Genomic DNA, 21,606 nt, shown 5'->3' with positions numbered 1-21,606 from the left:
TGATTGGGGAGGCAGAATCACTGCAGATGGTGATTGCAGCCATGAAATTAAAAGACGCTTACTCCTTGGAAGGAAAGTTATAACCAACCCAGATGGCATATTAAAAAGCAGAGACATTACTTTGCCAACAAAAGTCCGTCTAGTCAAGGCTATGGTTTTTCCAGTGGTCATGTATGGATGTGAGAGTTGGACTGTGAAGAAAGCTGAGCGCTGAAGAATTGATGCTTTTGAACTATGGTGTTGGAGAAGACTCGAGAGTCCCTTGGACTGTGAGGAGATCCAACCAGTCCATCCTAAAGGAGATCCGTCCTGGGTGTTCATTGGATGGACTGACGCTGAAGCTGAAACTCCAATACTTTGGCCACCTGATACGAAGAGCTGACTAATTGGAAAAGATCCTGATGCTGGGAGGGATTGGGGGCAGGAGGAGGAGGTGACAACAGAGGATGAGATGGCTGGATGATATCACCGACTCGATGGACATAAATTTGGGTAAACTCCGGGAGTTGGTGATGGACAGGGAGGCCTGGCGTGCTACAATTCATGGGGTCGCAAACAGTAGGACACGACTGAGCAACTGAACTAAACTGAAGGGGAGTAAGGAATGGGAAGTGATTATTTAATGGGAACAGAATTCCATTTGGGAAGATAGAATCATCCTACAGATGGATGGTGGTGATGGCTACACTACAGGGTGAGAATACTTAATATCACTTAATCAGTTAAAAATGGCTAATGGTTAAAATGGGGAATTTTATGTTTAATAAAAATAAAAATAAAATACAGTCACTGCTGTCAGAGCCAGACACCAAGGGCTGTGTGTACCCCCATGAAGGCCATGGCAGCAGCCTGGCATAAAAGTGTAGTGTGTCTCACACCTACATGCTAAGCCACTGGGTCACAGGTCACTGACAGATATTCATCAATTTTAACCTTGTCCTTCACTGGGGGTATAATTAAACCTTCAGCATTTCCTGTCAAATACATCACCATTCTTCAATATATTTTTATGCCCATAATGATAGAATTCCTGCCTGAGGCTATAAATAATTGATCTAAGTAAGGCCTTTTCAAACTTAAATGATAATATGCTTCTCGTGGGACATCCTTCGGCACAGCCTGTGCTCTGAAGCTATTAAAAGGCTTTGTGGGCGTCTGGCCACATGTCAGAAAGCACTGCCTCAGATACAAACAAACCACAGCTAAAAAATAATAAATAACATATATTTAGGCACATACATTTCAAAGGATCAAGGTCTACTCTACTACACACACTAATGTTGAATATGGATGGATAAGAGAGTCATAGTCATATGAAAACAAGAATTCTGTCAAACACATAAAATGATACCGGCTAATAAATGGGCATGAAATGATTCTTGATCCCCCGAGAACCAGGACATCAGTATTTGCTTGTGTCCTGGTTTCAAGAAGCTGGATGGAGACTGTGAGGCAGACCTGATCCCATCCACCCCTAGTGAGGTTTGCACTCAGACTCACCTCCCACCAGGTATGAAGGGCTGAGTTAATTTCCAACTAGACTAAGTGAACAGACTGGAGGGAGTGAGCTGGAGATAATATATGTACATACCATAAAATTAAATTAATAATCTGAACCTGATGTTACTTAATGTTATATTGGACAAAAAATGAAGGGCACAAAACTTTGCATAGTGTGATTGAACAAATGTGAAAGATTAAGGGAAAACTTCCCCTTCTTTTTTGGGGTGCATTTCTTTGTTTTCTAAAATTTTTCTGGTGGGCATGTATATGTGACTTTTATGATGAAATCAAATTTAGTTTTAAGGTAGGCAGGTGGCGCTAGTGGTAAAGAATCCGCCTGCCAATGCAGGAGACTTAAGAGATGTGAGTTCAATACCTGGGTCAGAAAGATTCCCTGGAGCGGGGCACAGCAACCCACTCCAGTATTCTTGCCTGGAGAATCCCGTGGACAGAGGAGACTAAGGGCTACAGTCCATAGGGTCGCACAGAGTCGGACACAACTGAAGCTACTTAGCATGCATGCAGGTTAGTGCAAAGCAGCAGTTTTAATCCAGGGGACATTGGGCAGAGTCTGAAGACTTTGGATGTTGCAAGAGGGGCTGTCTAGTAGGTAGAGCTCAGAGGGGCTTTTAAATGTCCTAAAATGCACACAACAGTCCCCCCAACAAAGCATGATCTGACTCCCAAAGTAAAGGATGCCAAGGCTGAGAAACCCTGGGGTGGAGTCTAGTTTTTGTTTCCCATAAGGGACCACAGTGCCCCGGACTCTACTCCCCAGGCCACCAGCAGTACCATCTGTGCTTGTGTGTGTATGTGTGTGTTCTCCCAGGAGGAGTTCATGGATGCCCCTTTTACAGGAGAGAAAGATGTCCAAGGAAGGTAGACTCAGTATGAAAGTCACGGAAGGGGCCGCCCCCACCCTCCCGGTGCACACTCAGGGGTCACCCAGTGGGCAGGCGGCAACACCTTCATCTTCACCGTCACCTGGCTGTCCTGCGGGTCCCTGCGGGTCAAGAGGGAACAAGGGTGAGGACAACCGGGGCCTGTGATGCTCACAGGCAGCAGGCAGAGTTTGCTAGTGCTTCAGATGCTCCTTGAAGGGTCTGAAAACCAGACGCCCAGGATCTGCCTGCCAGCTGCCTTCCCCAGGGTGAGGGGTCTTGGGCTCTGGACAGAGTGGAGTGGACAAGGAGTTCAGCAGCCACCTATGTGAGGCTGGTCCTGCGAAACTCGGGGCCTGAGGAAGTGAAGATTGCTTTGCTGAAACAAAAGACAACATGACAAGGAGTGACCAGGGCCCAGGAAGAGAGTGGAGGAAATTCCATTAGGCAGCAGGAACCAGCCACCCCAGCCCTGCAGGGGGAGCCCTCTAGGGCAGGTGCCCCCTGACCAGGCGACAAGCGGAGTTAGAAGTTCCACCAGAGGGGGAGCTGTAGAGACCCTGGATGCTGAGCGGAACGCACCGGAGTAAGGATGCCAGCCAGGCCAGGTTCCAGCAAGCAGTATGAGGAGCTCATTTGCTTAAAAGAACAACCAACCACAGACCCTGTCGTGTCCCCCAGAGAAGATCAGACTCACCGCTCAACAATATGTCTACCTCTGATAGATATTTTAGGTATTAAAGTGCATTAAACTAAATTACAGGAAATAGCAGATTAGCTAATTGAATTCACTTTCCAGTGCTTAAAGGCTTTACTTCAAAAGGAGCTATAAGCTGCTAATCTGGAAATTATCCAACAACTCTTCATTTTTCCAGGTCATAAGTAGAAAATGAAAATGTGAAGAGAAAGGACAGTATCCCCCAATATTATATTCAAACAAAGGAAGCCTGGTCTTCTAAAAATAAGTGACTTCCACTCTGCTCAGCAGATATAGCTGTACTCATTTTCACAGAAAAGGTTCTGGGGTCAAAAGAAGGGAAAAAATTTAAATCAGTCTTTCTACTCAGAGTTTGTCTTATTAATCACATCTTCAGCTGGGCTGCCACTATCTGCAACTTGCTTTTTTCCCTAATGCTTCATTTTTAGTTATTTCCCATGAAATAACTTCATGAAAACAAGATTTCAACAGACATTGATTGGGCACCTACTATGTGCTGGCTCAGGGCCTAAGCTCAAACCCAACTTTCAAGATAACTTGGCTCAACCCAGACTGCATTCAGACATTTTAGACTTTGTTCTTTTTGCATAATAACAAGTACTGAGAGTTCTTAATAATGACATATGTTTATGATTCTAAGGGAGGAAAGATGAACATACCTTTCATATACAGTCTGAACACTACTGTATCAACAAGGTATAAGAAAAGCAAACCATCATAGTTGTATCAAACTAATTCATCAAAGTTGATGTCACCGATATGGAAAAAGTTACATCATGTATCTCCTAAGGTCATGCACTGAGAAGGAAACAATAATTTCTATTGTTCACTGCCAAATATAACCCAAAATGAATCATGGGAAAGCAACAGGAAAATTAAAAGTGTGGTAAATTCTACAAAATAACTAGCATGTACTCTTAATAAATGTCGGTGTCAAGAAAGACAAAGAAAGGCTAGGTAACTGTTCCAAATTAAAGGAGTCCAAAGAAACATGATGACTAAATATAGTGTGAGATCCTGGATGGAATCCTAGACTGGGCAAAAACAACTGTGGAAGACATTACTGGGACAATTGATGAAATGTGGAGATGGGCTGTAGATTAGGTAATAGTGTTTTATCACTGTTACAGTTCCAGATTTGATCACTGTACTCCAGATATGTAAGGAAATGTCATCGTTCTGAGGAAAGACACTCTTATGTAGCTTTGAATGGTTCAGAAAAAAAAAAAATTAGAGATTGGCAGGGCTCTTTTGTCCTATTCTTGCACCTTTTCTACTTAAAATCACAAACAAAAATGTTTTATAATGCACAGAAAAGATGAAGGAAATGTTATCTTCAGTCAAATTGAAGATGAACCCAACTGCAAAAGAGATCATGTGGTATGTCCCAGAAATAAAAAATGCTCATTGTATGTCCCACAACTAAAGAAAAAACTATGACACAATACTTCATCCCTTAGAATTTTTCTTTTATACTTTCAGAGAACTCTTTTAGACTTATTGATGCATAGAGTTTTATTTATATATATCACTCCTATATATGCACAAAGAAATAGGTAAGTGAAATAAATGGACTAAAATATTCCTGCAACCTCTTGGCATTGTGGTTTCAATACTTCTGAATCACGTTATGATTCAGTTGTTGGTATCTGTGCATTTCTATGCAACATCATCCTCTGAGCCATCCAGAATGTAGGTGAGACAGCAGTTTTTAAATGAATGCTCTGTTACTATTTTGGTATTTTCTTCCAAGCCACTGAGGCCTATTATGCAAGAGTTAATGCTTAGCCTTTCCAAAAGGTCTTGAGGGAAGGATTTTGACCCATTTTGAAGACTCACATTCCCTTGAATGGTTGGTGAACTGACTATTGAGGGTAAAAGTTGTCTAATTGAGCTGACATGAACAATCAGCAGATGTTCACATGCTCAGCAAGGACAGCAAGGGCAAAGAAGAAGCCCCTGCAAGATGGTAGGAGGGGCGAATTTGCATTTAGAATGAAATCTCATTCCCACCAGAGATGCTCAGAGGGCTCAAACAAACCTTGTGTGCACCAGGACCAGGAGAAAGGAGCAGTGACTCCATAAGACACTGACCCAGACTTGCCTGGGAGTGTCCAGGAGTCTCCAGCGGAGGCATGGGTCGGTGGTGGCCTGATGCAACATTGGGGTCACTGAGTGTAGCAGTGCGTGCATGGGACCTTTTGAAGGAGGTCACCATTAATTTCATCACCTCCACTGAGTTTGGCCCCAGGTAAATAATGGGGAGTGAACACAGCTCCACCCATTAACGGAAAACTGGGTTAAAGATTTACTGAGCATGGTCCCACCCATCAGAACAAGACCCAGTTTCCCCCTCAGTCAGTCTCTCTCATCAAGAAGCTTCTATAAGCCTTTTTTATCCTTCTCCATCAGAGGGCAGACAGACTGAAAACCACAATCACAGAAAACTAACCAAACTGATCACTTGGACCACAGCCTTGTCTAAATCAATGAAACTATGAGCCATGCCATGTAGGGCCACACAAGACCGACGGGTCATGGTGGAAAGTTCTGACAAAATGTGACCCACTGGAGACGGGAATGGCAAACCACTTCAGTATTCTTACCTTGAGAACCTCATGAACAGTATGAAAAGGCAAAAAGATAAGACACTGAAAGATGAACTCCACAGGTTGGTAGCTGCCCAATATGCTACTGGAGATCAATGGAGAAATAGCTCCAGAAAGAATGAAAAGACAGAGCCAAAGCAAAAACAACACCCAGTTGTGGATGGGACTGGTGATAGGAGCAAAGTCCGATGCTGTAAGAGCAATACTGCATAGGAACCTGGAATGTTCGGTGCATGAATCAAGGCAAATGGGAAGTGGTCAGACAGGACTGCAAGAGTGAATATCAACATTTTAGGAATCAGTGAACTAAAATGGACTGGAATGAATGAATTTAACTTAGATGACCATTATATCTACTACTGTGGGCAAGAATCCCTTAGAAAAAATGGAGTAGCCATCATAGTCAACAAGAGTCTGAGATGCAGTACTTGAATGCAGTCTCAAAAACGACAGAATGATCACTGTTGGTTTCCAAGGCAAACCATTCAATATCAAAGTAATCCAAGTCTATGCCCCAATCAGTAATGTTGAAGAAGCTGAAGTTGAATGGTTCTATGAAGACCTGCAAGACCTTCTAAAAATAACACCCAAAAAATGTTCTTTTCATTATAGGGGACTGGAATGCAAAAGTAGGAAGTCAAGACATACCTGGAGTAACAGGCAAATTTGGCCTTGAAGTAAAGAATGAAGCAGGGCAAAGGCTAATTGAGTTGTGCCAAGAGAATGCACTGGTCATAGCAAACACCCTCTTCCAACACACAAGGGAAGACTCCACACATGGACATCACCAGATGGTCAACACCGAAATCAGATTGATTATATTCTTTGCAGCCAAAGATGGAGAAACTCTATACAGTCAGCAAAAACAAGACTGGGAGCTGACTGTGTCTCAGATAATGAACTCCTTATTGCCAAATTCAGACTTAAATTGAAGAAAGTAGGGAAAACCACTAGATCATTCAGGTATGACCTAAATTAAATCCCTTATGATTATGCAGTGGAAGTGACAAATAGATTCAAGAAATTAGATCTGATAGACAGAGTGCCTGAAGAACTATGGACAGAGGTTTGTGACATTGTACAGGAAACAGGGATCAAGACCATCCCCAAGAAAAAGAAATGCAAAAAAGCAAAATGGCTGCCTGAGGAGGCCCTACAAATAGCTGTGAAAAGAAGAGACGTGAAAGGCAAAGCAGAAAAGGAAAGCTATACCCATCTGAATGCAGAGTTCCAAAGAATAGCACTGAGAGATAAAAAAGCCTTCCTCAGTGATCAGTGCAAAGAAATAGAGGAAAGTAATAGAATGGGAAAGACTAGAGATCTCTTCAAGAAAATTAGAGATACCAAGGGAACATTTTATGCAAAGATGGGCACAATAAAGGACAGAAATGGTACGGACCTAACAGAAGCAGAAAATATTAAGAGGTGGCAAGAATACACAGAAGAACTATACAAAAAAGATATTCATGACCCAAATAACCACAATGGTGTATCACTCACCTAGAGCCAGACATCCTGGAATGTGAAGTCAAATGAACCTTAGGAAGCATCACTACGAACAAAGCTAGTGGAGGTGATGGAATTCCAGTTGAGCTATTTCAAATCCTAAAAGATGATGCTGTGAAGGTGCTGCACTCAATATGCCATACAATTGGAAAACTCAGCAGTGGCCACACAACTGGAAAAGGTCAGTTTTCATTCCAATCCCAAAGAAAGGCAATCCCAAAGAATGTTCTATCTACCGCACAACTGCACTCAACTCACACGCTAGTAATACTCAAAATTCTCCAAGCCAGGCTTCAACAATATGTGAACCATGAACTTCCAGATGTTCAAGCTGGATTTAGAAAAGGCAGAGGAACCAGAGATCAAATTGTCAACATTTGCTAGATCGTAAAGCAAGAGGGTTCCAGAAAAACATCTATTTCTGCTTCATTGACTATGCCAAAGCCTTTGTGTGGATCACAACAAACTTTGGGAAATTCTTCAAGAGATGGGAATACCAGACCACCTGAGCTGCTTCCTGAAAAATCTGTATGCAGGTCAGGAGGCAACAATTAGAACTGGACATGGAACAACTGACTGGTTCCAAATAGCAAAAGGAGTACATCAAGGCTGTACATTGTCACTCTGTTTATTTAACTTATATGCAGAGTACATGATGATAAATACTAGACTGGATGAAGCACAAGCTGGAATCAAGATTGCCAGGAGAAATATCAATAATTTCAGATATGCAGATGACACTACCCTTATGGCAGAATGTGAAAAAGAACTAAAGAGCCTCTTGATGAAAGTGAAAGAGAAGAGTGAAAAAGTTGGCTTAAAACTCAACATTCAGAAAACTAAGATCATGGCATCTGGTCCCATCACTTCATGGCAAATAGATGGGGAAACAGTGGAAACAGTGACATATTTTATTTTTCTGGGCTCCAGAATTACTGCAGATGATGACTGCAGCCACGAAATTAAAATTCACTCCTTGGAAGAAAAATTATGACCAACCTAGATAGCATATTAAAAAGCAGAGACATTACTTTGCCAACAAAGGTCCATCTAGTCAAGGCTATGGTTTTTCCAGTAGTCATGTATGGATGTGAGAGTTGGACTATAAGGAAAGCTAAGTGCTGAAGAATTGATGCTTTTGAACTATGGTGTTGGAGAAGACTCTTGAGAGTCCCTTGGACAGCAAGGAGATCCAACCAGTCCATCCTAAAGGAAATCAGTCCCAAATATTCACTGGAAGGACTGATGCTGAAGCTGAAACTCCAATATTTTGGCCAACTGATGCGAAGAACAGACTCATTAGAAAAGACCCTGATGCTGGGAAAGATTGAAGGTGGGAGGCGAAGGGAACGACAGAGGATGAGATGGTTGGATGGCATCACCTACTCAATGGACATGAATTTGAGTAAACTCCTGGAGTTGCTGATGGACAGGGAGGCTTCTCATGCTGCGGTCCATGGGATTGCAAAGAGTCGGACACAACTGAGCGACTTAACTGAACTGATACAACTTCAGTCCACTGAACTGAAAGAGGTTAAGATATGACTCAGTATAAATGTGTCCAGATTTCAGAGATGTTAATATGTGAAAAGAGTGCATCTGAGAGTTGAAATGTGGTGTTTTAAAATATTTAACGGTGTTGGTTATGGGTAGGAGGTTATACTGCTTCTATGCACTCCAATGTTGTACCAATAGACATACATTAATTTTGGGTATTATTTTTATACTCAGAAAAAAAGGATACATTTTGATCCACAGAATAGAGTTATTTCATGAAAATCTTCTGCCTGATTATTATTGGTGCATTCCCTTTGTCTCCCAAGGCACAAAATTCCCTACCTATTAGTTCAGGTTTAAGAAACCTCTCTGATGTAAAAAGCATTAAATGACTCAATAATTATTAACCAAAGATTGTGAAGTAAGGAAAAGCCAGTCTCCAATGATGCCATGAAGGGTCTTAGAAGCTTAAAGGGTTCCCTTCCCTAGGGAAGAGAAAGAATCCCAATGCATTGATTCTAAGAAGCACATTTTTTCATATTTTAATGTTTCCCAAACTTCTGTGGCCAGGCAGCATTTATGATGTAGTTACCATTTCCTGAATATATGCATCACAATTTGCAGAATGAGTATCATTAGTTTGAAAAAAACAATTTCAAGACAAAAAAATTTTAAGACGATAGTGGAAAGACAGGTCTCTTGAAATAAAATTTACATAATGTAAAATTCATTCTTTTAGATGTTCAGTTCTATTAATTTTTGAAAAGTATGTACACTTATGTAACCACAATAAAATCAAGAGATAGACTATTCTAATTATCCCTGAAAGGGATCCATATACACCTTCTGTGGTCATTGCTTTTCTCCCTCCTCCAGACCTTGGCATCTAGTGAGCTGAACTCTGCCTTTAACTTCACCTTTTCCAGACTGTCATATAAATGAATTATACAACATGCCGCCTTTTGTGTCTGATTTCTTTCTCTCAGCACAGTGCTTCTGAGATTTATCTATATTATTGCATGTAAGAAGATTTTGTTGAGCAGACCATTAGTAATATAGAATCATTAATTTAAAACTTCCCAACACACCAAAGGGGGAAGAAAGATGAAATGAATTGGGAGGATAAGCTCCTTGACATAGGTCTTGTCGATGATTTTTTGGGTTTGACACCAAAATAAAAGGTAACAAAAGCAAAAGTAAACAAGTGGGACTACCTCAAACTAAAAAACTTCTGCACAGCAAAAGAAACCATCAACGAAATGGAAAGGCAGAAGACAGAATGGGAGAAAATATTAGCAAATCATCTATCTGAAAAAAGGTTAGTATCTAAAATATATAAAGCACTCACACAACTCAATAGCCGAAAAAGCTCAATGCAATTAAAAAATGGACAGAGGAATTGAATGGACATTTTTCAAAGAAGACATACAAATGGCCAATAGGGACATAAAAAGGTGATCAAGAGTACTAATCATTCAGTTCAGTTCAGTCACTCAGTCGTGTCCATCTCTTTGCGACCCCATGAATCGCAGCACGCCAGGGAGCACACCAGGCCTCCCTGTCCATCACCAACTCCCGGAGTTCACTCAAACTCATGCCCATCGAGTCGGTGATGCCATCCGGCCATCTCATCCTCTGTCGTCCCCTTCTCCTCCTGCCCCCAATCCCTCCCAGCATCAGGGTCTTTTCCAATGAGTCAACTCTTGGCATCAGGTGGCCAAAGTATTGGAGTTTCAGCTTCAGCATCAGTCCTTCCAATGAAACCCAGGACTGATCTCCTTTAGGATGGACTGGTTGGATCTCCTTGCAGTCCAAGGGACTCTCAAGAGTCTTCTCCAACACCATAGTTCAGAAGCATCAATTTTTTGGTGCTCAGCTTTCTTTGCAGTCCAACTCTCACATCCATACATGACCACTGGAAAAACCATAGCCTTGATCAGACGGACCTTTGTTGGCAAAGTAAAAGAACAGTGCAAATCAAAACCATAATACCAGGTGCCAACCTGTTAGAGTGGCTCTTATCAGAAACAGAAAAGGTAAGAGTTTTTGAGAATGTGGAGAAAGGGAATCCTCATGCACTGTTGCTGGAAATGTAAATTAGTTCAGTCACTATGGAAACCAGTGTGGAGATTCCTCAAAAAATTAAAAATAGAACTACCACGTTGTTATTCTTCAGTTGCTCAGTCGTGTCTGACTCTGAGACCACGTGGACTGCAGCACATCAGGCTTACCTGTCCTTCACCGTCTGCCAGAGTGTGATGAGATGATTGGATGGCATCATTGACTCAATGGACATGACTGTGAGAGCTACCATGTGATTCAATAATTCCACTTTTGAGTATATATCCAAAGACAATGAAATAAGTATCTCAAAGAGATATCTGTACCCCCTTATTCACTGTAGCATTATTTACAACAGCCAAGACTTGGAAACAACCTAAATGTCCATCAGTAATTGAATGGATTAAAAAAAAATGGTACATGTATCCAATCAAACATTATTCAGCCATTAAAAAAAACAAGGAAATACTGCCATTTATGACAATACAAATGGACCTTGAGGGCATCATGCTAACTGAATAAGTCAGACAGAGAAAGACAAATATTTTATAATATTACTTATATGTAATATCTAAAAAAATCAAACTCATAAAAACAGAGAACAGATTGGTGGTGGCCAGAAGTGAGGGAAGAGTTTGGGAGAAATAGGTGAAGGTAGTCAAATGATACAAACTTCTAGTTGTAACTAAGTTCTGGCCATACAATGTACAGCAAGCTGACTATAAAAATTTTTAAAGATTTTGTTCCTCTTTATTGCTGAGTAGTATTCCAATATGTGGGATACCTGGGTTCAATCCTGGGGTTGGGAAGATCCCCTGGAGAAGCAAAAAGCTACCCACTCCAGTATTCTGGCCTAGAGAATTCCATGGACTGTATAGTCCGTGGGGTCACAAAGAGTCGACATGACTGAGCGACTTTCACTTTCATTCCATTATGTTGACATACAATTTGGTCTGCCCATTATCCAGTAGATAGATATTTGAGTTTTTCCCAATTTGAGACAATTGTGAGTAAAATTATTATAAACCTTCATACAGGGTTTTGTATGTTGTATGGCTATGCTTTCACTTCTCTTTAAAATAAAAAGAAGTGGGATTGCTGGGTCATATGGTAAGTGACTAACTGTATAAGAAGTTGCCATACTTTTTCCCGAAGTAATAGTACTTTGCATGCCCAGCAGCCCTGTTTGAAAGTTACAGCTGCTCCTCCGTATCATAGCCAGCCCTTGGTATTGTCAGGGTGTTTTGTTTTGTTTTGAGTTGTTTGGTATTCCAGTAGGTATGTAGTGGTAGCTCAACACAGTTCTAATTTGCATTTGTGTGCGTGTTAAGTCACTTCAGTTGTGTCCAACTCTTTGCGACCCTATGGACTATAGCCCGCCAGGCTCCTCTGTCCACAGGATTCTCCAGGCAAGATTTCTGGAGTGGGCTGCCATGCCCTCCTCCAGGGGATCTTCCTGACCCAGGCATTGAACCCGCGTCTCCGGCAGATCCTGCATTGCAGGCGGATTCGTTCATGCTGAGCCACTGGGGAAGCCCCAGGTTGCATTTACCTAATTCCCTCATAGCTCAGTGGGTAAACAATCAGCCTGCAATGCAGGAGACCTGGGTTCAGTTCCTGGGTGGAGAAGATCCCCTGGAGAAGAAAATAACTATCCACTCTGGTATTCTTACCTGGAGAATCCCATGGAAAAAGAAGTCTGACAGGCCACAGTCCGTCAGGTCTCAGGAGTGGGACACAACTTAGCGACTAAACCACCACCACCAATGACTAACAGTGTTGAACATCTTTCCATGTGTTTATTTATCTTCCATATTTCTTCTCTGATGAAGTGCTAGTCACATCACCTGCTCATTTTAAAAAACTGGTCTGTTGCAAAACTTCTTCCTGTGCTGCATATACACATCTTTACCAGATACGTGTTTTGTAAATATTTTTGCCCAGTCAGTGGTTTGTCATTCATTCTTTTAACAATGTTTTTCAAAGAGAAACTTTTTAATTTGATGAAGCAAATCTATCCTTTTTTTTTTCTTTTGTGATTTGTGTTTCTCATGTTCTAAGAAGTCTTTCCCTAATCCAAGATTACGAAGACTATCTCAAATGTTTTATTCCAGAAGTTATGTGGTTTTAGCCTTTGGATTTAGGACTACAAGGCATTTCAACTTTTATTTTTCCAAGTTAACTTTTGTATATGTGTGAAGAAGTTTGTTGTAAACGGTGATAGAAGGTCATTGTTGCTTTTGTTGTTCTTGGTTTTTGCATGTAGATATGCAGTTGTCTCAGCAGCATTATTGAAAAGACTATCCTTTCTCCATTGAGTTACTGTGACACCTTTGTCAAAAACAAATTGACCGTATGTGTGCATACATTTCTGAACTCTACATGTCTGTCCTTGTGTCCTTAATGCTAACATTGCGCTGTACTGGTTACTGCAAATTTGTGCAAGTTCTCTTTGTATGACTTTTTCAAAATTGTTTTGACTATTCCAGGTCTTTGATTATCCTATACATACTGAAGAATCAGCTTGTCGCTCTCTACAAAAAGCTCACTGAGATTTTGATTAGAATTGTATTAAAACATATATATCGAGGGACTACATATAAAGATCTGGTATTTTAACCATTCTGTCTTCCAAACCATGAACACAGTACATTTCTCCACTTACTTAGATCTTTTAAAATTTTTCTCATCAATGTTTAGAAGTTTTTGCATATAAATCTAACACATATTTTGTTAATTTAACACTATTTCATGTCTTGTGCTATTGTAAATGGTTCTTTTTAAATTTCATTTTTCAACTAATTCTTGTTAGTATGTAAAATACAGGATACAACTGATACTTATATAAATTGTATTCGGCAAATTTGCTAAACTCACTTATTAGTTCTAGTAGCTTTTATGCATAGAGTCTTCAGGAATTTCTATGAATGATTATATCATCTGCAAATAAAAGCAGCTTTGTTTCTTCCTGTCTAATTTGTATGGCTTTTCCTTTTCCTTTTTATTATCTTACTAAAATCTCTAGTACAATGTTATATAAGAGTTGTGAGAGAAGGTGAGGGTGTGATGTTCAGAGAGAACAGCATTGAAACAAGCATACTATCAAGGGTGAAACAGATCACCATCCCAGCTTGGATGCATGAGACAAGTGCTCAGGGCTGGTACACTGGGAAGACCCAGAGGGATTGGATGGGGAGGGAGGCAGGAGGGGGGATCGGGATGGGGAACACATGTAAATCCATGGCTGATTCATGTCAATGTATGGCAAAAACCACTACAATATTGTAAAGTAATTAGCCTCCAACTAATAAAAATAAATGAAAAAAAATAAAAATAAAAATATTAGGCCATTAAAAGAGTTGTGAAAGTAGACATTCCTGTCTTGTTCCTGATATTAGAGGGAAAATATTTAATTTTTCATCACTAATTGTGGTATGGGCTATAGGGGTTTTGTGGATGTCTTATCAGATTAAGGAAGTTTCCTTCTATTGGTAGTGTGCTGAGTTTTTATCATGAATGTGTCTTAAATTTCATCAAAGGCTTTTCTGCATCTATTGAGATTTTCATTTTTTTTTTTCAGTCTGCTGAAATGTGTAATTACACTGATGTTTTTTAATGTTGAATCAACCTTACAAGTCTTAGATAACCCCTCCAGTGTACAATGTATCATATATGTACAATGTATCAAAAAGATAACAATAAACTATATTTATTGTTTAAATATAAATGTTTGGTAGAATTTACCAACGGAATCATGTGTCCCTGGAGTTTTCTCTATGGAAAGATTTTCTTATTGCTTTTACCATGTATTTAATTTCTTTAATAGATACAGACCTATTACGTTTATCTATTTTTCCCTTAAGCCACTTTGGTAGTTGTACCATTTTATCTAAGTTATTCAATTTGTCGATATAAAATTGTTCATAATATTCCCTTCCTATTGTGGCAGTGTCTATAGTATCTGTAGTGTTGGTCCCTCCTTCCTTCCTGTTATTAGTAATTTGAATTTTCTCTTTCCTTGACCAATCTAAGTAGCAGCTTATCAATTTTAGTGCCTTTTAAAAACTACCTTTTCCGTTTCAAACTTGTTTTCTATTCTTTTCCTGATTCTAATTTTATTGCCTTCTAATGCTCTTGAAATAACCTAAAGGACAATAAAATTTAGAAAAACATAGACAGCAAGACTTGGAGTCAAAAAAACGATTCATTTTATTCAGACTCTGAATTAGAAGAAACTTCTAGGAACATCTTTTTCTTATTACTTATATTTTCCTTCTAATAAATGTACAAGTATGACAAGGATATGAATCTGTGTCTGCAAAATATCCAAAATAGCGTTTTCAATATGTGTAAATTGAATCTAAGTGACGTGAAAGCATTGTGTCATATTTTAATTGACGGTGATTTTTTAGTTATTTAAAAAGGAAGTGCTTTATATGCAGGAGATGATATTTGAGTAGATGAAATATGGGCTGTGTCTTTAAAAGTCTAATACAATGTGCATAAGGTAAAAGCCTACAAAGCAATTCAGACAAAGTGGTCTTGTAGCTCAGGGTAAAAGTGAATACTTATAGCTGGATATTTGACTCTGAGGTGTCACAGTGGACCAGGAGAATGGAGCCGTATGTAGGTTGGTGTGGTTGTGCAAAGGAAGCATAATGGGGAGTAGAAGAAATATATTTGGAAAGGTATGCTGGGGCAGCTCAAATAGAACATTGAATATTAAGTTAAAATTTTTTTCATTGTATTCTGCAGGTGGTGGGTAAGACAATGAAACTTAACAGGAAATAATATGTTTTAGGCACATTAATGGATCAGCAAATACAAATAAAACTGAAGAAGAGAGAGACTAGAAAAAAGGAGAGAAATTACTAGGGAGGCTTCCAAAGGAGAATCCACAGCATTGGTAACTGTACCAATGTTACAGAGATGATGATGAGAAGATGAGATGATAGTAGAAGAGAGATGATATTAGACTGACTCCCTGGTTCCTACTTTGAGAGAATGCATGGATTGTAGCTGTGACAAACATTCAGGGAGTTGTGAGCTGGACCCAACTATGGTAATAGAGGTGAGAATGGAGAGACACAAAAAGAACAGAGAGTCAGAGATAGGTTGCTTAGGACTTGGCAACTTACTGAGCAAGAAGACACAGGTCCATCAGTTGCTAAAAATATAGGGTTGTACTGAAGAGAAGATCCAGAGGTACAGATACAGGTACAGATTTGTGACTTATATACCTAGAAGTGTTATTTAAAGCAATGAGATGACCAACAAAGAGGGGATATAATAAAAATGAAAATATCCGTATGATATTCACATGCCTTAAGTCCTTCCAGGTACAAGACAGGATGTTAAGTGCTTTCCAGATATCAATGCAATTTCTTCTCAATCCTATGAAAGAGGCACCATGATGATTCCCATTTTAAAGACAGAGAAACTGAGACACAGAGAACATAAGTTATTTGCACAAGACCACAAGCTGGAAAGTTGCTCAGCCTAACAGAAGCCCAGACAATGTGACTCCAGAACCTGCAACACTAGCTTCTCTCTGCAAGAGCAAAAAGTTCCTTATAGAATGATATATTTGGGGGTAAGTGAACTCAGAGAAAGAGACAGAAAAGGAGCAATCAGGGGGGTACATCATTCTTACACAAATGTGCTTCTGGCATGAGGATTATAAATATACACTATACCAGATGGTCCTTAAGGAGAGTATGGAATGAATGCCACATATTCATCTTATGGATTCTATTTAAACCATTCTAAACCATGAACTCAAGAATGCTCTCCATTTTTAAAATTTTTGGATGAGTGGAAACACTGGAAAAAAATAAATAGACCTATTTTCAAAGCTGTGGTTTCATAGATGGTAGTTGCAAATGGTTCAGAAGTGAAACATAGAACTCTGGAACGCTGCTTCTCAAAAATGTGATACCTGAGCTGGCAGCATCAGCACCCACCTCTGAAAACTTGGTAGAAATACACATTTTCAGCCCCCACCCCAGACCTACTGCATCAGAAACTCTGAGGGTGAGGTCCCACCATCTGTTGTAACAAACTTTCCAGGTAATTTTGATGTATGTTCGAGTTTGAGAACCACTATGCTAGAAAATGAGATAATATGTGTATGTGTCATTAAATCTCTGGGGACCCTGTCCCAGGTCAGAACATATCTGTGTGGCCCCTTTATTCCAGCTTGCTAGATTTTCCAAGAAATCCAGAGTACAGTGGAGCCTGGGTTAGGTGAAGAGTCCTTTCCAAGTGTTGTAATATGGTAAAGAAGAGAAAAAGATCTTCCATTCCTATTGCTATCATCCAGAGATATTATCAGGCCACCCTGGGGATCACCCAGGCCTCGCCCCAACCCACTGCAACAGAATTCTCTCCATGGGAGGAGATTATGGTAATTGACAATTTTCCTGTTTTCTCTGTCTTCCCTTCAAAGAGTGATATGTCTTTACTAAATAAACGTTTCACCAGGACACAGAGCTAGTTGCTAAAGAAGTAAATAAGTAACCAAAAAAAAAAAAAAACACCCAATAACTTGAGGCTTTGCACCTGAGGCTCTACCAAGCCCTCGACTAGTTCAGCGTTAAACTCTTAGACACTCTGTCTAGCCCCTTTCTCTGTGTTTCAATGACATCTGAACTTATTCTAGTCACTCACCCTTCCTAGCCCCACATCCCATGAGATCCTGGCTCATGTGTGAAGCCAACTGGCTGTCCAAGCCCATGCCAGGCAAGTCCAGTTGACAATGACACTCCCACCCAGCAGACTCTCAGTAGAAAGATCTCTCCACCCAGGTTCCCAGGAACAGGTCCCATGGTTGGAGGTTTTCATGCCCTTGGGCACTATGCCCTCACTGGGAGAAACAGCTACTTAACTTGAAGCTGATCTCCTAAGCAGCTTGTCAGAAAACTACCGTGATAGGGTCATCCTGACAAAGTGTTAATCAGTGTCTGAAATGAAAGTAGAAATGAGGAAGTAGAATAATGTCGCATTTTCCAGTTGCGGAAAAAAAAAAAAAAAACAAGAATCAGACTGAGTTCAGTTCAGGTCAGTAGCTCAGTCGTGTCTGAGTCTTTGTGACCCCATTCGCTGCAACACGCCAGGCCTCCCTGTCCCTCACCAACTCCCAAAGTTTACTCAAACTCATGTCCATCAAGTATGTGATGCCATCCATCCATCTCATCCTCTGTCATCCCCTTCTTCTCTCGCCTTCAATCTTTCCCAGCATGAGGGTCTTTTCAAATGAGTCAGTTCTTCGCATCAGGTGGACAAAGTATTGGAGTTGCAGCTTCAAAATCAGTCCTTCCAATGAGCATTCAGGACTGATTTTCTTTAGGATGGACTGGTTGGGTCTCCTTGCAGTCCAAGGGACTCTCAAGAGTCTTCTCCAACACCACAGTTCAAAAGCATCCATTCTTTGGTGCTCAGCTTTCTTTATAGTCCAACTCTCACATCCATACATGACTACTGGAAAAACCATAGATTTGACTAGATGGACCTTTGTTGACAAAGTAATGACTCTGCTTTTTAATATGCTGTCTAGGTTGGTCATAACTTTTCTTCCAAGGAGTGAGCGTCTTTTAATTTCATGGCTGCAGTCACCATCTACAGTGATTTTGGAGCCCCCCAAAATAAAGTCTGCCACTGTTTCCACTGTTTCTCCATCTATTTGCCATGAAGTGATGGGACCGGATGCCATGATCTTTGTTTTCTGAGTGTTGATCTTTAAGCCAACTTTTTCACTTTCATCAAGAGGCTCTTTAGTTCTTCTTCACTTTGTGCCATAAGGGTGGTGTCATCTGCATATCTGAGGTTATTGATATTTCTCCCAGAAATCTTGATTCTAGTTTATCCCAATGGTCAAGGTGAGAAAACACGACTCATCTAAAACTTCTTGGAGAGAAAGATGGCATCTCATCCTTTACACCCAGGCCCCTCCACCTTACCCAGCCCACCTCATCTCTCCCCACCCCTACACAGCCTTTCCCATTCCACAACCCCCACCTAGCCACCCTTCTTCATCTCATCTATCCTATCACCTCTCAATCACCCGCTTTCCGCCCCACTTCTCCCCATTCTAACCTACCCTACTCACTTTGGGCTAGTTAAGGTGGGCGAGGCTCTCATCCTTTCTACAAACTATTCATATGAAAAGTTTTTTTAAAAAAACACTTGTATTATATTCACTTCTATAATTTAGTAAAATTCAATGAAGAGTTGCTGAAGCACAGGATGAATAAAGCAAGTAGAAGGGAAGAAGCACAATCTTTGAAGAGCCCACTCTGCCCCACAGCTGACCCTTTTCCTTACATGTATTTGCCCCATTCATCCCAACCACACTGCAAGTGCCTCATTTTCTCCATGGCCTGCTTAAGGCCATCATGTCACTGTGGTCGGGAAAGGAGTTTTAAATTAACAAGGAATTTCCATCTGCCAATGGTGCCCCCTGCCCAGTGTATGTCTGGAGTTTGCCAGCATTTGTGGCTTCCCTACGGATGCAACCTTCTTGTTCAAGTAGCAGTGGGTGACTCCTGACTCTAGATTCAGACTTGCTCTGGTTCCAGTCTCAACTTTGCCACTTCCTGGCACTGTGATCTTTGACAGGTTTTATAAACATTCTGATCCTCAGTTTCCTCATCTCCAAAATGCACACAGTTCACCTCCCAGGGACCCTGAGAGAAGATACCACATGCTCTCATCGCTATCTGAAATTATTATGCCAAGCAACATGAAACTGCTGACATTTGACTATTTTCAACTAAGAAAACTATAAGTTCATCCTTCTTTTGATATCTCCATGTGCTTATTCTCTCTCCCTGCAGTAGAAGTTTAGCTTTTATTTAGTGTCCTGTTCTGAATATCTAAACAGTGACAGAACACGACATGTGATCAATAAAAATTTGTTGAGTGAATGAATGAATGAAAAGTTTAGAGCAATATAGCAAGTATTCAATAATAGTGTTGGTATTATTATTATCATCATTATTATTATCAGCAACAGCAGCAGTCAGCAAAGTAAGAAGATAGAACGAAATACCAGATAATATTGGTGTAAGTGAAAATCAGTGCTGTTATCAAAAATTTCACCCTTTTCAGTAACTTTAGTTTGTTGCATCAAACCAGTGTTTCTTTTCAGCTAGAAAACCTGCCTTGAATGGAACTGGTTGATACTGATAATTAGAATAATGTCAATCAATAGTTGATATTACCATATACTGAAATTTGGAAAGAGTGAGTGAACTGCAAAATTAAATCCATGATAAAGACTCTATCCAGATTTGCTGAACACCTACTATGTGTAACCTGGCAAACCAGGTGCAGCCCCTGCACTTTGTAGGTCTAAGACTCTAAACAAGCTTGCTTGTAGGGATTCCACCCTATTCCACAGGTGAGGAGCCAACCCTGAGAAGTGATGAGAACCTAGGATGCTCCTCTCTGGTGAGAGGTAATTATGAGCTGGTACCTATGGATCCTTTTACTCGCCTGCTAGGTTAGGAACCCCACCTGTAAATAAGGCTCTGCTGCTTGGGTCAGGAGACTGCTGTCCAAAGATCAGGCCAGGATGGCTGCTCAGAGAGCCCTAAGAGAAAATTTTGATTTGGAAAGGATTCAGAGAGACAAGCCTGGAGACCAAGTGATGCTGTGAACCTTCAGCTAGAGCTGTCATTTTGCAGCCCCCAGTCCAGTCTGGGCTCCATGGACATCCTCACAAACATGGCTATGCTCCCTCCAGGGCCAGAGTCTGGCTCCTCGGCTCTGATAGGGGCTTCACCAGCACCAGCGGCCCATTCCCGCCCTCTGATCCCTGCAGCACCCTCCCCAGTAGGCTCCTCACACTAAGTCTGAGGGTCCACAAGGGGACAGATGAAGGCACATGTGTGGGTCTGGTCAATGGAATGGCCTTGAGACTCTACCTGTAGACAGCGTGTGCCAGATGTTGTAACCTCTCATTTATTCTTCACAAAGGGGGTGAATGCATCCACTTATATCAGCAAGCAGAGACGGAACACCAAAGCGCGCCTATCAGAAAGCAGACGCCTATGTCCCTCAGCCCCAGAGCTCTCTTTCTGCCCTAAAGGCAGTCGGGCTTGGGCCCAGGCCTCAGACAGATGCAGCGTGCGCCTGTGTTCCTTCACTGCATCCGACTCAGGCCCCACCCTCTGGCGGGTATTACATTACTGCCCAGAGGCAGGCACGTAGAAACCTTGAGGGGCCCAAGTGGAAGCAGGTGCCTCAATGTCATGCCTTCTTCCGGTCTGCCATGTGGTCAGGGAAATTCACCCCGGTGTTAAACGCTTACTCCCCCAGGAAGTCCTCCCAGATTCATCCAAGCCTCCTCCGTATTCCCGTGGTAATTTTTATACGCTTGCTGTCACCTGACCCACTGCCTCGTGACTCTGGCCCTCTTTCCCTAGTCGTGGCTTTTTGGGCACCTGTGATGCACACACCCCCATCTATCACATTCTCGCACGCAAATAGTGACGAATGAGGCGCAAAGCCCAAAGCTTACCGGTTGGTGGTAAGCCCTGAGTAAGGACGTAGAAGAAAAGCGGAAGGACTCAGCCCGCTGCACCCAAAGCCCGGATGCGTTTGCACGCGGGCAAGCTGGTGTTTTGAAAAAGAATTCTAAACTGAGAAAACACTAACTCCCTCCCTGCCAGGCCTCGCCCCTCTGGGGGTGGAAGTCTTCGAAAGGCTCAGCCTGAGAAACGTGTTCAGAACAAATAAATTTAGAGCGAGCCGTAAGGCTGAAATCATAAGTTAGCCATCCTGTGCCGGCAGGATGTATACAGGGATGGGCGGGCAGGCTGTTCACACC

At 41.3% G+C, this 21,606-nt stretch overlaps 1 protein-coding gene and 1 long non-coding RNA gene across 4 annotated transcripts in view; both read right to left on the bottom strand.

Annotated features, from left to right (window-relative positions):
* SHC3 (SHC adaptor protein 3) overlaps positions 1–21,606 on the bottom strand; it is a 191,106-nt gene that overhangs the window by 112,132 nt on the left and 57,368 nt on the right. The window lies entirely within an intron of this gene.
* LOC122431763 overlaps positions 1–21,606 on the bottom strand; it is a 44,530-nt gene that overhangs the window by 19,869 nt on the left and 3,055 nt on the right. The window lies entirely within an intron of this gene.

Source organism: Cervus canadensis, chromosome 30 (assembly GCF_019320065.1).
Source record: "Cervus canadensis isolate Bull #8, Minnesota chromosome 30, ASM1932006v1, whole genome shotgun sequence".
In the NCBI taxonomy this organism is placed as follows: domain Eukaryota; kingdom Metazoa; phylum Chordata; class Mammalia; order Artiodactyla; family Cervidae; genus Cervus; species Cervus canadensis.
Note: the sequence above shows the minus strand (reverse complement) of the source record. Positions and strands in the feature narration are given on the sequence as shown.